Raw genomic sequence first — 16,410 nt, forward strand, 5'->3', positions numbered from 1 at the left:
AAAAAGTATAACAGGGGATCCATGACACCTTGGAACACCAGGAATTTCCTATTTTCCCAGTACCTGCTGTGAACACGAAGCAACAAATTCATCTGCTGTGTTTGTACATCCATAAAAACCTTGACTAGGACTTGCAGGTCTCCAGGCTGATTTCCTCCTGCCATTTTTATTTATTTATTTTAAAATTTATATCCCGCCCTCCCCGAAGGCTCAGGGCAGCTCACAAGGGGCATAAATGCCAAAGTTAAAACAATAAAACAACACAAAACAGTATAAAATACAATAAATACAATTCACTAAAAATTCCTTCCACGGTGCTCCAAGGATATTTAACTATAGATTCAAGATGGGGTTCCAAGATAACTTATGCTAAGCAACAACAGTAATGATAATAATATACAGTAACAACAATATATGTCCCTACAGCGCTGTCGTATGCCAGGAACAGCCCACACCCCCAGTATTGTCCGCTCCAGAGATGGTCAATTTGTGGAATTAAGAAGAAAGGGGGGTGCAGATGGAATAATGATGGCGGATGATGGTGGCGGCGACTCCTACTCAAAAGCCTGGCGGAAGAGCCATGCCACCACCTCTTGCATTGGTCTGTTGCACAGGTTCTCACCTCCTACAGGCTTCTGTACTGGACCTCTCTGGGTCTCCTGGATGGCGTCTTTCAGAGCCCTGGGCCAGGACATGTTTGCTTCTGCCCCCTGTTCTCTACGGACTTGATGCTGGCATCTGGAATGTTTGGAGGCTGAAAAGTTTCTATCATCCTCAAAGGCCAATAAATTTCCTTCGCACTCCTCTGATCCTTCACCCTCTGACCCACTGGAGGTGTTATTAACTGCTCTGGCTCTTGTTCTCTTGCTTTGGCTCGAAGATGCAGATCTTCTTCCTCTTCATGCCACAGACACTAGCGGGCTGCAGCCTTTCTCTTCCAGACATCTCCATGCTCTCTGGGGCCTGCCTGTATGTCGGGTTCTTGATCCAGGGGAACCTCCATCTCTGCATCACTGCTTGAGACACCTGGTAATTCTGCTGCTGCTATCTGGCCTAACTCATCCAACTTGACTCACCAAAATAACACTCTGCAGACCCAGAGAATGTGTTGGCATTTAATACACTAGTGTACAAAGGTCCTGATCCCCTTAAGTTGCCAGCATGTCAAGGTGTTGTAGGCTGAACCCCATTGGTCCCCAGGGCAGTTGTATACAAGTAACCAGATCATTGTTAATATTTAAAAAGATGTATAAAGTTTTCCAGATTTTTATCAATATGAACATTTATTTTACAACCAACACATTACTCTAAAATCATGCAGCAAGAAAACAAAGAAACTAGCTTAACTACCTAACACTTTTAGAGCTTGTATTAGATGGCACAGACCAAAGCTCAGGCATTCTCTATGTTGCTAGCAATTGCAATTCAAGCAGGTCATAGTTCAGGCCTTTAATCCGTCAAAATCCCAGCTACTCTCTCTTCTTCAGGGCCTTAGTTTAATTATAGTTTTTTGGCCCAGCAACATCAAGCTAGGATGACATCCAATCAGAGCACGCTTTCAAGAAAAGCCTCGAGAAAACTACTTCATTTCCCCCAGTTCTTCCTCCCATCACACAGAGCGCAGGCTATTGTGCAAAGCTAATCACTGCATTCCTATCTCTGGCCTTGAAGATGATAACAACTATGCAAGCCAAGAGACCAGTTAATAATACCTGCAGGATGGACCAGGTTTGTTAATATTCACATTAACCCTTGTGGGGAGACCAGGGGTGCTTTGCCTCCCACTAACATATAAAACATTCCATGTTAATAGAAAAATAATACAGAAGGAACAAAGGTTCTACAACTGTTCTTTGCCTGTTTAGGTTCGTGTGCACAAGGAGCTTTCTCATAGTGAAACATTCCCAAATTTTATCTTCCATCTACAATGGTGCAGTCCATTCTATCACTTTGTGCATCTGCTACCTTATTGCCACTTCATTGTCCCATATGTGTGAACCAGTGTTCAGACTGGTGATCCCTAATTGTGCTACAAAATGACCAGAAGCATGCTAAATAAATTAAACCAAAAAGTTGGAAGCATCCATGATTTCCCATGAAGCACTGATCTCCACTTTCTTTGAACAGTGTTACCATTGTGAGTGATGGACTAAGGATGCAGCACTATTCCTTTATTCAACCATGCTTGAATTGACAAGGCACAGTCATTGCTTAGAAATCACAGTCACATGACCATAATGGGAAGGCATAATTCCAGCAAGCAATATTAACTGGGTCCTGCTGCAGCTGAAAGGAAGAGTCATGCCCAGTGACCAAAATTCCAAAAAAAAAGTGCTATAAGGTGTCAAAAGCATGGAAAATTCTTAGAGACTAGTGTGAAAAAAGATATTCTAATGGTTTCACAAGCTCATATCAATAAATATCATGAGATTCCATAGACCTGAAGCTAGACAAATTTTAAACTTGCATGTTTGGGACCTACAATAAGGTCTCTGTAGCATAGTTCAGTCTTTAAATAGAATATTTATACCCACATTATTTTTTCAAGAGTTCATAATGTAGGGGTAAGTGTTCATGAGAGGTCAAGGTACTTATACTCAATATATCTAATTCTCAACATGGCCCCATTTTTTGATAATTACATCTGGAGACTGGAGCCATGAACCGACAAGACATATCTTCCTGCAGATCTGAGAAAAGCCCAAGGAATGCAGAAAAATCTGAAATCTTAAAAATAAAAATTACATGGGGGGGTTAAACTCCCCAAAATAATAGAACCAGCCCCTGTATCTTTAAGATACTAAACCCAGTGAAGACGGAGGTCCTGTGCCTGAGCCGGAGTGGTCTGGGGACGGGGCTCCCTCTCCCGACCTTCAACGGGGTGCCTTTGATGCCTGTGTCGGAGGTTAAGAGACTGGGTGTGCTCCTGGATCCCTCCTTAACCATGGAGGCCCAGGTGGCAGCCACTGCCAGATCGGCCTTTTACTATCTTCGGCTGGTTCAGCAGTTGGTCCCCTTCCTTGACCGCGACGACCTGGGTATGGTGATCCATGCGATGGTCACCTCGAGATTAGACTACATGGGGCTGCCTTTGTTGCAATTCCGGAAGCTGCAGTTAGTGTAGAATGCTGCGGCCAGGCTTCTGATGGGTCTCCCTAGATGGGAGCACATCCGACCTGTGCTGAAAGCGCTGCACTGGCTGCCTATAGCTTTCCGAATTCACTTCAAAGTGCTGGTACTTACCTTTAAAGCACTAGGGTCCGACATACCTGAGGGACCGCCTTTCCCCATACATACCCCAGAGAGCACTACGGTTGGGGGCCCAACATCGATTAATGATACCAGGCCCCAGGGAGGCCAGGCTTGTGGCAACCAGGGCCATGGCCTTCTCAGTGGCGGCTCCTACCTGGTGGAACAAGCTCCTGGAGGAGATCAGGGCCCTGTGGGACCTCTCACAGTTCCGCAAGGCCTGCAAGACGTAGCTCTTCCACCAGGCTTTCAATTAGGAGCTGCCACCACCACCACCACCACCACCAACTACCTCATGGGAACATGGGGCATTGAGATGGCCCAATACAAGATCGAACCACAGTGCTTCGACTGACCGTACCGCTGAATCGGGCTCGGAGCTTCATCTAATGCACGAGAGTTAGTTTGGTGTAGTGGTTAAGTGTGCAGACTCTAATCTGGGAGAACCGAGTTTGATTCCCCACTCCTCCACTTGCACCTGCTGATGTGACCTTGGGCCAGTCACAAGCTCTGGCACAGCTGTTCCTGAAAGAGCAGTTTGTGTCAGAGTCCTCTCAGCCCCACCCACCTCACAGGGTGTCTGTTGTGGGGAGGGGAAGGGAAAGGAGTTTGTAAGCCACTCTGAGACTCCAAGTGAAGGGCGGGGTATAATTCCAGTCTCCTCCTCCTCCTCCTCCTCCTCCTCCTCCCCATCTACAGGTCAACATCTTGCTCTGGCTGAATGCTTTAATAACACCGCTGAGCACTTTATTTTGATAATGGTTGTTTTTATGTGTTTTAGGTGTTTTACTGTTTTATATTGGCACATGGTGCCCTTTTTGTGAGCCGCCCTGAGCCCATTCGCGGGGAGGGCGGGTTAGGAATATAAGAAATAAATAAAATAAATAAGAAATATATGCCATTTGCTGTGGCCACTGTTGTAGTTGCTAAGCAAACACAACAATACTGCCAGCCTTTAGGCCTTAGTTTCTGTCAGTAAAAGGCAGGGGAGGCCTTTGAGGGAGGGACTAGGCCTGGCAGCAACCAGTGACAGGCCCAGCTGCTCACTGTTATTCAACAGAAGCCACCACATAAAAGCTAGTGTGGTGCAATGGCTAGAGTTTCAGACTAAGATCTGGGAGACCCATCTTCAGTTCTTCCCTCTCTGCCACAGAAACTTCCTGGATAACCTGGGAACTATTGTTGTCTCTCTCAGCCTAATCTGCCTCAAAGTTCTTGTGAGGATAAAATGGGGGAGAGGAAAATTATGTATACTGCTTTGGGTCCCCCTTGGGATAAAGGAGGGGTATAAAAAAGTAAATAAATAATAAATACAGCTAAAAACTGTGGGGGAATAGATAAAAGAAATAATTGCTGGTAAGTCGGAAGGGGAGAACGGGGAGAGGATATGGGAGCTGCCAGGAGGAGGGAATGAGTGTGGGGAAGGGTGTATAGGGAAAATGAAGTAACCCCCACAAGTATTTGTTGGTTCCCTGCTTGTACTGTTATATTAGCCCTGAAATATTTATGTGCCACTTGGTAAAGTAACCCCAAGCATGATGTCGCCTTGGAAGACCATGCCCACACTATCTGTATGTATTAGGGACTGAGTCAGTCTCATAGTCCTGGATTAAGTGCATGGAGACAGCCCCAAAGCTTTTCCAGCACACAGGAAGAAAGTGAGATGTAAGGCCAGAGTTAAGAGATGAAATGTCTCCTTATGCTAGCAGTGGAAACCTGTTAGCTAGCAGGGATTGTATTGCTGCCAGTTAGCATAGGGATTGTATTTCTAATTTTATGAGATATTACATTACCCAGTTTATTTAAACTTTATAAAATGTACCAAATTGTATAATGATAATGGGAATAAAATCCGTAGTTGCTTATATGATGTTCAAAATATTCTATACCAGCATTCAAATACATTAACATTCTTTTCAAAGACCAATATGTTTAAATTAAAACATTATTTTACTTTATTTCAGCAGTTTTGGTTTAGTTTTAAATTGTTCATTGAAAAAAAATGGGTGGGGGGTGGGGGGGGGAGCCCAGAAAAACCACTTCCCCTTCTAAGCGTAAGGTTTTAATATATGGCTCATAAATGTGCTTTGCTAGACCAAAGGAACAAGACTGTAGGTTAATTTAATAGAAAAAAAAATGGAATGACATTGATTTTGGCCAGTATCAATTACAACAATACTACCCTATTTTACAAATAACAACTGGACATTTTACACATGTACAGTATTCTTCATAAAAAGTATTTGGATTTAACAATGTGTCAGTATTAAAAAAAAATCAAATTCTTTGCTTTAGTTGTGTTAGAGGCATTTGTAAGTATCCAAATAAATTCTTTACAATCCAATACATTATATCACAATTAGGAATATATATATATATATAATATATATATTTCTTTATATAATATAAAAACCATTAACTTAAACTTTGAAAGCATTATTTTCTAGTTAATAATGTTATGTGGAGAAATGAGGCAGTCTAGATTGTACTAGTAGTTAAGCCAATACAGAGTTGTTATCATTTCTGAATTTGTGTCATGGAACTGGGCTCCAATAGTCTAGCATATCGTGCTCACTGTGGTTTTGTAAAAGATTCAGTCACCAATTTCAATCCAGCACAATTAGTCACACTTAAATCTAACTAGATATGAGTCCAGTAGCACCTTAGAGGCCAACAAAATTTTCAGGGTATGACCAGGGCCTGCAACAAACCAAAATGCCAACTCTGTTCCCATATTCACTCTAACAACACAATCACTAGACCTAAAAAACCAGCAATACCATCTTAGGTTCATTTACTTGTTCATCTTCCAATGTTATATATGCCATCAAATGTCAACAATGACCTTCCATTCTCTACACTGTACAAACATGTCAGTCCCTACACAAAAGAATAAATGGGCATAAATCCAACATTAAAAAACACATTACTCAAAAACCTGTGGAAGAACATTTTAATCTTCCAGGTTATTCCATTGCTGACCTAAGAGTGGAAGTCCTCAAACAGAGAAGTTTCAAGGGGATATTATAAGAGACACTGTTGAACTTAAATTCATTCACAAGTTCAGAACCATGGACCCCCAGGCTGAATAAAGACATAGGATTCTTGTCTCACTTCAGAAGCTAATTTTCTGTCCCTAAGCATTTCCCCCCTCTCTAATATTGCTGATTACAATGTGCATTGTACCTCTGCATCCTGAGTTCCTGCTTTGCAACACCCCTCCCATATTCTGACTATGATATAAAGACCCAGAGATCTCCATTCTAACTTGTATCTGATGAAGAGAGCTTTGACTCTCAAAAGCTCATACCCTGTAAATCTTACTGGTCTCTAAAGTGCTATGGACTCATATCTAGTTCTACCATGGACAAACATAGCAACCCTCTAAAACTTAAAACTATTTTTAACTAATTTCATTCATTTCAACTGGACTAAAACTCAACTAATTTTGCTGGATCAGGAACGCTATATCTGAACTTTTCCCACTTTACCAAACTCAAGTCAAAAATAGTGTTAGTACTAATTTAAATAATCTGCTTTTCAGGATAGCTATCATAGTTTATCTACTTCTGCATGTTCTTTCCAATCTAGTTACCTTCAGAACAATTCTAGGAAATTGAGTGCCTGACTAGAGACCTATTTTTGTGCATCCTCCCTTTCCCCCTTTACTGTAGCCCATTCTCAAAAGATAGCAACAGTAGTATGGTTTTTGAGAGCTCAGAAGGGGGAACACACAACAATTTGCTGAGTATAATGGATTAGCCCAGCATGTTGGTTCTGACTACATTTTGGAAGAGTTGTATTCTCATTGCTATGGCTGCACTGGTAAAAAGGCTCATCATGTTCTAATTGTTGTATGTTGTACAATAGAATCACAAAAATACAATAATATAACTGTGAATACTTACTAAATATTGGTCTAATTGTTTTTTATATAAATATTGTATAAATGCTTTCATGTAAACTGCAGGTAATTATTGCAAAAATAAATAACACATAACCTACAAGCCAATATATCTCTTCATAATTACAATCTCTCATTAAAGTACAAGATATGACCCACTGTGAACAGAACAATTCCAAGTACATAGAGTAGCTCAATGGTTTGCTAAAAGGCAGTGACTCATTCTCTGGAAATTTTGCTGACAGTACCTAATTACCTGCACTTTACATGAAAGCATTTATTCTATCTATCTATCTATCTATCTATCTATCTATCTATCTATCTATCTATCTATCTATCTATCTATCACCAATATTTAGTAAATATTCATGGTTATATTATTGTATTTTCGTGACTTTTGTCCCATACAACAGAATTAGGCAGGTATCACTAGAACACAAGAAAAAAGAATTAACTAACTAGCTGACAAGATATTGTGAACTTCATTAACTTTATGTTATGAAACTATTCTCATTGCCTTTTCCATGTCTAGTTATGTTACATAGGCTATTCTGGTAAACATGTATAACTATTCTAAGGATTGGAAATGAATTACTACATTCCATTAGACTCTGAATCCCAAGGAAATGAGTGACACTTTACAATTTTAACCATAAAAATAGTACTTTTCAGAAATATTTTTGTGGTGAGTCAGATATATCTGCCACAACATTTCAGCTTTGTTTCAACAGAAACTGGCACATTAATTTGTAAACACTTTGGGGCCCATATGGTATTTTAAAAAATAAGCTAGTAAGCTCTGTTCTCTTTGATTTTAGCTATCTATATAAAAATGAAATTCATTTTAAATTGCAGAGTCACATACAGTGACACAAGTTTTTCGGAAGAGAAGAAATATTTGGCTTTGTGGTTTTTAATCTCTTAAAGTATATATTAGAAGTTTAATATATTTTATGATGAATGAATGCTTTTTATATCACATGGCAGCAGGAAAGTATGAACTATATTTCAATATTATTTCCAGATTGCCTGGAAATTGCAATATTGGAGTTTCATGTTTCTTTTGGACATTTCCTCCACTTTATAATGTAGCAGAATAAGAGTCCTAAACTATAAATTATCTATTATTGCACAATCACCAAACTGGGTCACTCTTGACAGAACATTGACAATGTATCTACATCAAGAGTTGCATTTGGTTCAGTATATTTTCCAGTTATAGGCACCAATCATGCAGGTTTTGTAGAATTTCCATTGCCATCTCTATCTCAGAAGTGTTCCCTTTTAGGCCATTGCCACAATCCAGAGACTGCAGCTGGTGGGAGAAAACACTACCATGAACATGTCAGCTGTACTATGAATGCAAACCCATGCATAAGGCATTGCTCATTTACTTAAGGAACTACATGCACATTATGTCAACATGGTGGAAACGTGACTTTGGCTGTTTGCTTCAGTTGAAATGTACATGGAAAAAATGCAGGAGCCGAGTTGCTCTGTTCATTGAAGCAAACATGGAAAGCCAGGTGTGCACTGCAGCTCCCTTACATGCAAGGAGTTGCTGGAATTGGGTGCTAGTTATCCTACTCACGGCCTGTCTCTAAAAGAATGGTTCCAGATTTAAATAAAAACCCATACATTCTATGAATACTGTCCTTGCTGATTCTAGTTTCAAGTAGCAAGTTACACTAGTTTATGAAAAAGCAAGAGGGCTCTGCACCTCTAGGAGTTTATTCACAGCAGGAAGAAAGCCCTCAAGTTTTAAGAAATTTGCACCTTTTAAAATGTTATTAAAAGTCACTATGACAAATATCGAATTCCAAAACAGGCAGGATGGCCTGATGTAAGTTTTCAAAGTTTTGCACAATGTAACATAAATGCTCAATAATGCAAAAGACTGCACACCCCCTAGGAAATTAGAAGAAATCATATGCAAAAGCATTCATATTTTTAAAGGGTATTACAATGGAAGAAGAGCATAGTCCTGTAATTAAAGATATTTGTAATTCCTTCAGGGGTTGTGTTCTTATCTAAAATTCTTCCTTATTCTGAGGATGTGAACAGAAAAAAGACTAATGCAAGCACTTTTTGTTCGGTTTTAATCCATGTAAACTTGTGTTGTATTCTTGAAACACTGTACACATGTTGAAGGGGAAACAAGCAGGAAAAAGAAGAGGACAATGTTTTTAAAAACCCAGGGATATCCTTAAGTTGACAGGAAATCAAATAACTTTAATTTTGGCATCAAATGCTTTGGTCACACCATACTGACACTGTGATCCAGGATGCTTTGTTCTAAACACCCAGTTATGAAAGGTAGGCGTGTTGTATTTTTCTATTTTAAGTTCCAACATACAGTTCACTGTCTTCCCAGATGAAGGGAAGAGAGAGAAAGAGAGAGGAAAAGGTGGTTTGCTTTTTTCATTTTTAATAGTATGGATTAATCTATTAGTCTACAGGAGCCAGAAAACACGTAGAGGTGTCATTTCACCCTTTGAGTGTACATGTTCTGCAACAAAGTTGCTGAAGTACTTTCCGTTGGCAAAGGTTATTCTTTTTCACTAGCATACAGAAGCCTCCTTCAGCCCAAGATTCTTCGGTTGCTTCCAGTGGTCATAGAGAATGGAGAGAAGTTGAAGGTTTGAACAGCGTGGTGTCAAGTGGAGGAAGGTTTAATTTGTCAGACAGGCATATTTGATAGAAGAGACCATTCAGGAACAGGTAGTAAATAGGAAATTTTGTTTCCATCAAAAGGAATTTCAGTCACAACAGCATTTGTTTTCAAGAAGAAATATTGTGTTCCAGCAAGGAGTGATTTGTATCCATTTATGAAAAGAGAGAAAAAAAGTCAGAGAAATATTAGAAAACAGTGAAAAACACAGTGAAAGATATTTTATTGAGTAATATGAATAAAAGAAAATCAAACAGCTATGTCACATGAAAGTGCACATAATCTAAACACACAAAACATTTATATAGAGTAGTACCCTAACTTGCTTCTCTAAAACCAAGTGCTTACCATGGTGGTTTATGGCCCACTGTACCAATACAAAGTCACAACTAATGACATTGTATTAGAACTGCAAGCACTTCACAGATCTATTCACTTGTTATAAAGGGGAAGAAATCTTCCCTCTCCCTCCATGTAAGAAAAAAATAACAACAAGTGAATGAGGAGTACTGCATTTACTTGAACACAGAGAATCCAATCTGTCTCAGGAAAGAATGCAGGTTTTCAGCTGGATTTTCAGAGAGATCTCATGCTCAAATAAATGTGGTACATGTTGTTCGCTTGTTCCTTTTTCCCTGCAGAAAGGGAGCAGGGTATGCACATACAGAGCTGAGTTACTTCCTGAAAAGTAACAAGAAAACAGGAACAATGGCAGCATTTTTATTGTAAATCATAAGTCAGAGTATGACAGTAGCTATTTGATTCCCTACAGGTCTAATAAATCTTAGCTGGGATTCTTTCTGCTCGCTTAACCCTCACTGGCTTCAGAAGAACAGGAGAACATTAAGCACTGCTCTCACTTAATTGAATATTACACCTGTGCCTTTTGGTTTATCAGTTTTCTCTCTTGTGCAGAACAGCAAGGGGGGAGGTTTCTTGATTAGAATTGCTTTTGTGGTAAGTACGAAAAAAGGAGATACAGAAAATACTTAAAACATGCTTTATCATAGGAACTGGAAACTGTCTCATAAAGAGTGAAGTAACTTGGAAAGCGTCAAAAGAAAAAGTTAGAATTATGCAAGCTGGTATTTTCAGTTTGTAGGAGAAGAAAACTGGATACAAACCAACATCCAATGTGAATAAACACCTAAGTGAAGCCCTTGGGGAGGACAAGAGAACCATCAAAACAAGAGGCATACAGAAAATCACCCAATACCATAAAGGCTTGCACAACAGGTGATTAGAAAGGAAAGGAAGAAGAGTTACTAGAATGTCCTAAAAGCAGGTGATATGAATAAGTTGGTAGCAAGACCACTTCTGTGCCAAGGTACTGATATGTCCTGTTGACCAACTGAGGCATCTGATAGCCTTTCTCCAACTCATTTGGAAAACTTTGGCTGATTACAAAACTGGAGACCCTTGATAATCTAGGGCCAAGTTCAGACTGGCAGTTTGCCCCGATATACCCATGTTTCAGAAACGTTCCACAACCAGATTAAAGGGGCCGTTCACACAGGCACATCTGTCAGGCATTCCCCACCCGCACTCAACCCGTCTTGTAACGCTTCGCTCCCGAGTTTAAAAGATACCTGGTGAAAGTGGTAGCAAACCCTGGAAAGCACGATTATCCCGCATCCATCCTGCACCAACAAATTGTGAACGCCAAAAGGTGCATTTTTCTTATGCGCTCATGCGCATATCTCCAGATTATAAAAAAGGAAGCCGCGCCTTACAGCTGTGCCTCCAGGCCAACAGTGTGAATGCTCCCTTGCGCCTCCTCCCATGCTCCCGCATCAGTCGCTGCAGTGTGAACGGGAAAACCTGGAACAGTTTGTTCCAGGTCTTTTTTGCCATGACTCCCTCCCGCTTCAAACCTGCCAGTCTGAACTCAGCCTAGGTAGATGCTTGACAGTGGTTGCCAAGTAGCTTTAAGGTCCATGGTAAATTTCCAGTTAAAAGGGCCAAGAATGCTCTGGCAGCTGTAACAGAATCTGCAGGTCTGCCATTCTGTTATGCTGTATTACTCCAGCATACACTGCCCTCTGGATGGCAAAAATGACAACTAGAATAGACACAGTTTATATGGAACATTTCCCTTTTCTACAATATGATTAGCTTAAAAAACAGATTTCTGAGTTATATATTACAGCAAATTCTGAAACAGTTACTTGAAAGAAAGACTCTTCACTGATTACCCACTATGACTGGCATAAGTTTCCTTGCATTAACTTTAAAGTAAGTGATATAGGGCCAAGGTACATGTTCATGTTTTAAAGGTATTGGGTCTGGGTTCCTGCAGCCACATAACAGCTGTAAGGAATGGCTTTTAAAAAAATAAATAAGAGCCCAAATGAGTTTGGAATGCTGACAAGGGGGAAGGAAGGGCTCCTACCTTCCTACCCCAATCCATTTAACCATGCCAAAACAGCAGTGGGAGAGGGGAATTATTTTTCCATGGGGTTGCCAACCTCCAGGTGGGTCCTGGGTATCTCCCAGAATTACAGCTTATCTCCAGACTACAGAGATCCATTCCCCTGGGGAAAATGGATGCTTTGGAGGGTAGGCTCTATGGCATTGTACCACACTGAGGTCCCTGTACTTCCCAGGCTCCATCTCCAAATCTCCAGGAATTTCCCAACCTGGAGCTGGCAACCCTAAACCCCCTGCCCCCCACCAGTTGCTGGGAGGGACCTGGCAGCTGTACCATTTTTGTTGCTCCTTGTGCACAGAATGCTCTACATGGAGAAGCCAAAACAGGAAAATAACTCCCACCCACTGTTGTTTCAGGATAGGATAGGAAAATGGCTTGGGAGGAAAACAGAAGCCCTTCCACCTCCCAGAGTAATGTACCAAGCTCATTTGGCTTCTCCTTTATTTTTAAAACTGCCTTGTCAGAACATCAAGAAAGCACCAGGTAGAGTCCAAAAGCTGCATCTCTGTCCCAAATCATGGCTGGCCGATTTGTAAATCTTGGTTGGCTGGTGATTTGGGGAGGGAGTATTGACTACAAGGGTGGTTAGGGTGGAGGTCCATTGCTTGGTTTGGAGTATTGTGGGTTTGGTTGCTCTTTTTTTTAGTGCACTATAAATCTGCTGCACAGTTGGTTAGATCCTCCCACAGGTGGACAGGAAAACCAGAGTCAACTGCAATATGTGCCTAGGTAGCCAGGAAATCCTTGTAAAATGAGGATGTAGGAGGTATGGTGGTGGGCTGAGAGTTAGGTTTAGAAGGAGACTGAGATATGAATATGCTCAGTACTCTTCTAATCTCTGTCCTATCCCAAGGAATGATGATGTGCAGTCCCAGTCTTCTTTGCATCGCCCACGTTGGGGGCGGGGCACCATGACTCGAGGGAAAACCATAGAGTTTTCCCTTGATTCACAGAGTATCCCCCCCACAACGTGGCCAGCGTGATGATGTCACCTCCGGGTGACATCATCACGCTGGGGACGCCCTCTGGCAGGGGGTGGAGTTCCCCCCGGGGCCCGATCCGCCAGCGGCGGGTAACGGGCCTCCCGGGCAGGAATTTGCCCACCCCCAGCGAGGGCTTGGCAAGCCTAATTGACCCCCACACGGAGAGCAGGCCACATGCTGGATTTGGTCTTTTGTGCAGGAATTGATCTTGATTCAGCAGTTCTTTGCAAACCGATGCCATGGATTTATGAAGGTAGGTTTGAGATTTAACTCCTTTATCTACAGGGGTTGTGAGATTTTTTATGCTTGCTCTTGGAGACTCATGGATCCAATTGGATTCCAGAACGCTCTGTGGGCTCTGCTGGCAAGTCTCTTGATGAACTCACTAATGCTTGGAATCTGGGCCTTCAGGAGGCCATTGAACGAGTTGCCTTCCGACATCCTCTTCGCCCCCTTACTACCTTGGCTCCCTGGTATACAGATGAACTAAGGACAGTAAAAAGGGGCCCTAGACAGCTAGAGTGGTGCTGATTATAAACATTGTGATGAAGCAAAAAGAGCACTTTATAGAGCCCGCTTGAAAGCTTATGGAGTGATAGTGAAGCAGGCCCATAGCCAGGAAATTTTTAGTGGGGGGGCATATTGGGGGCATGTTGCTGCCTATGTCACATGCCTATGTCACTGGCAGTGTCGGCCAGCTTGGGGCCAGCACTTAAAGAGACTGGAAGGAGAGGTATGTCTATTTCAATACCTTCCTGGGCTGGCACAGCCATGGCAGTGAGGACACGGCAGGCAGGGGAGTGGGGGAGGGAAGGGGGTCTGGCATTTTTCTGGGGAGGGCTGGGGGTCATCCATGGTAGGTACCCTCCCTGAAAGCCCCCTGAGGCTATGGGCCTGCAGTGAAGGAAACAAAGTGCTCTTACTTTTCTGCCTCCATTGCATCTGCCATGTTGCGTCCAGCTCAATTGTTTAGTTATTAGGCAACTGACCACCTCTTTGGTGGCTCCAAAAGTTGATGAAAATTTGGCTATTAGCTGTGACACATTTGCAACATTTTTTTCAGATAAAATCTTGTTCCTTCACCAAGACCATTTGGTCCTGGTCAACTGCCTAGCCTCCCTGGTATACAGGGGTACGGTCTTGAGGTGATTCTCCTCATTCCTCCAGGGTTGGTCCCAGAGGGTAATCATAGGTGGAGAGAGGTCGTTGCCCCGGGCCCTAACCTGTAGATTTCTACAGGGGTCAATTCTCTCCCCAGTGTAATTCAACCTCTATATACGCCCTCTGGTGGAGACTGTAAGGAGTTTTGGAGTGGGGTGCTATCAATATGCAGAAAACATCCAGCTCTACCTCTTATTTAAGGAGCAAGCAGTAGCCAGAATTCCAGTCTTGGCCTCCTGCCTGGATGCAGTGGTGGGATGACTAGGTAAGAGCTGGTTGAAGCTAAATCCATTTAAGACAGAGATTATGTGGCTGGGGAAGCCCAAACCACTGGGGTGGCCACTTCTACCAACCCTTCATGGGGTCCATCTTTCTACAGTCAACTCAGTCAGAAATTTGGGAGTATGCCTTGATTCTTTGCTCTCTATGGACAAATGTGTCCTTGCTGATAAAGACTGCATTTTACCATCTGTGCTGGGCCTGCCAACTGGCTCCCTAGCTGTCTCAGGAGGACCTTGCCACGGTAACTCACTGAACAGTCACCTGAAGACTGGACTACTGTAATACACTCTATGCTGGGCTACCTTTGAAGACGCTTCAAACACTACAAGTGGTCCAGAACACAGCTGCCAGATTGCTGACAGAACTGTCCTGGTCAGCTGCACTGGCTCCCAATTAGTTTCTGGTGCCAATTCAAAGTGTTGGTACTTATATTTAAAGCTGTAAATGGCCTGGAACACTCATACCTTCAGGACAGCCTCTCCCAGCATGACCCTCCCTGTCTTATCCAACCTTCATCTCAGAATTTATTGAAGGTCCCTGGTCCATGAACTGCCCACCTCATGTCAACAAGAGTGAGTGCTTTCTTAGTAGTGGCCCCTGCCCTGTGGAACCAGCTGCCCGAAGAGGTGCGTGCCTTGCAGGACCTCCCTAGGTTCCACAGGGCATACAAGGCTTTTCTTTTTTAGGTGGCCTTTGGGTGATTGTGATCCACCAGGCAGCTGGTATACTTCAGCTGTATTTTTACCATCCATGCATTCTACCCTGCTTGATAGTAGACAGATTTTAATGGGGATTGATTTTTAACTGTTTTATATTTTATGAATTATTTATTGTATCTTTGCATTGTTTTTATTGGTGTATTTAAAATGCTGTTAGCCACCCCGAGTCCTGTCCAGGGGAAAGGGAGTGGGATATAAATCTGATAAATATATAAATAAATAAAATTAAAGAGCTGTTCCTCACAGTTGTTGTATGGCCATGGGGAACCCAAGCTGGTTCCTTAAAAAGATGAATGTGTAGTCTGGCTCTCAGTTTTAGGGGAAGCAGTACAAGGACCTACTGGAGAGGCACAGATTTTCTACATGGATACTTGTTGGCTGCTGAGCCGTCTGATGCAGCAAGAAGAATTCTATTCCATATCTCCATTGAATGAAATAAAGGTCATAGTAAAAAACAACAACTCCCCTCCCAGAATTTCACTAAATATCCCTAAGGTGGTTGTGTGTCCACTTCTATTGGTCATTTCTTGGTAACTGGTTGTCTATATTCTGCTGCTCCTGTAACAAGAGGAAAGCCCTTTGCTGTATCTTCTTGTCTCCTGACACTTCTTTCATCTTCTAAAAGCGAAAAGATATTATGCATATGCTGGAGTTTAAGCAGGACTTCAGACCTGAATGTGTATGTTTGTCCAGTATTAACACACATAAGACCTTAGAGGTTTTCCAGGAACAATATTGTTATGTGAATGTGTGTGTGTGTTCATAGAAAGCACTCTCCTTCAACGTCCTTACAAAATTTGGCTATTTAGGCCCAGGTCTGTGAATAGTTTCTCTTATAAAGTGTTGGTACAATAAGACGTTCTTTTGTTAAAATGGTATGATGACAACAACAACAAAAATCACCTGTTGAAGGTAATGTTGCAGCTCAAAGTATCCAGTATAAATTATGATTCCCCCCCCCCCCCGGGGTTTTTTTTTTTTTTTTTTGTTAAAATAAAAAATGGGGCTTT

General features: G+C 41.9%; 1 protein-coding gene across 1 annotated transcript in view; it reads right to left on the minus strand.

The window, feature by feature from the left end:
* PCSK5 (proprotein convertase subtilisin/kexin type 5) overlaps window positions 1-16,410 on the minus strand; it is a 491,368-nt gene that overhangs the window by 100,163 nt on the left and 374,795 nt on the right. The window lies entirely within an intron of this gene.

This window comes from Gekko japonicus, unplaced genomic scaffold, assembly GCF_001447785.1.
Source record: "Gekko japonicus isolate JY-2015 unplaced genomic scaffold, Gekko_japonicus_V1.1 scaffold325, whole genome shotgun sequence".
Lineage (NCBI taxonomy): Eukaryota > Metazoa > Chordata > Lepidosauria > Squamata > Gekkonidae > Gekko > Gekko japonicus.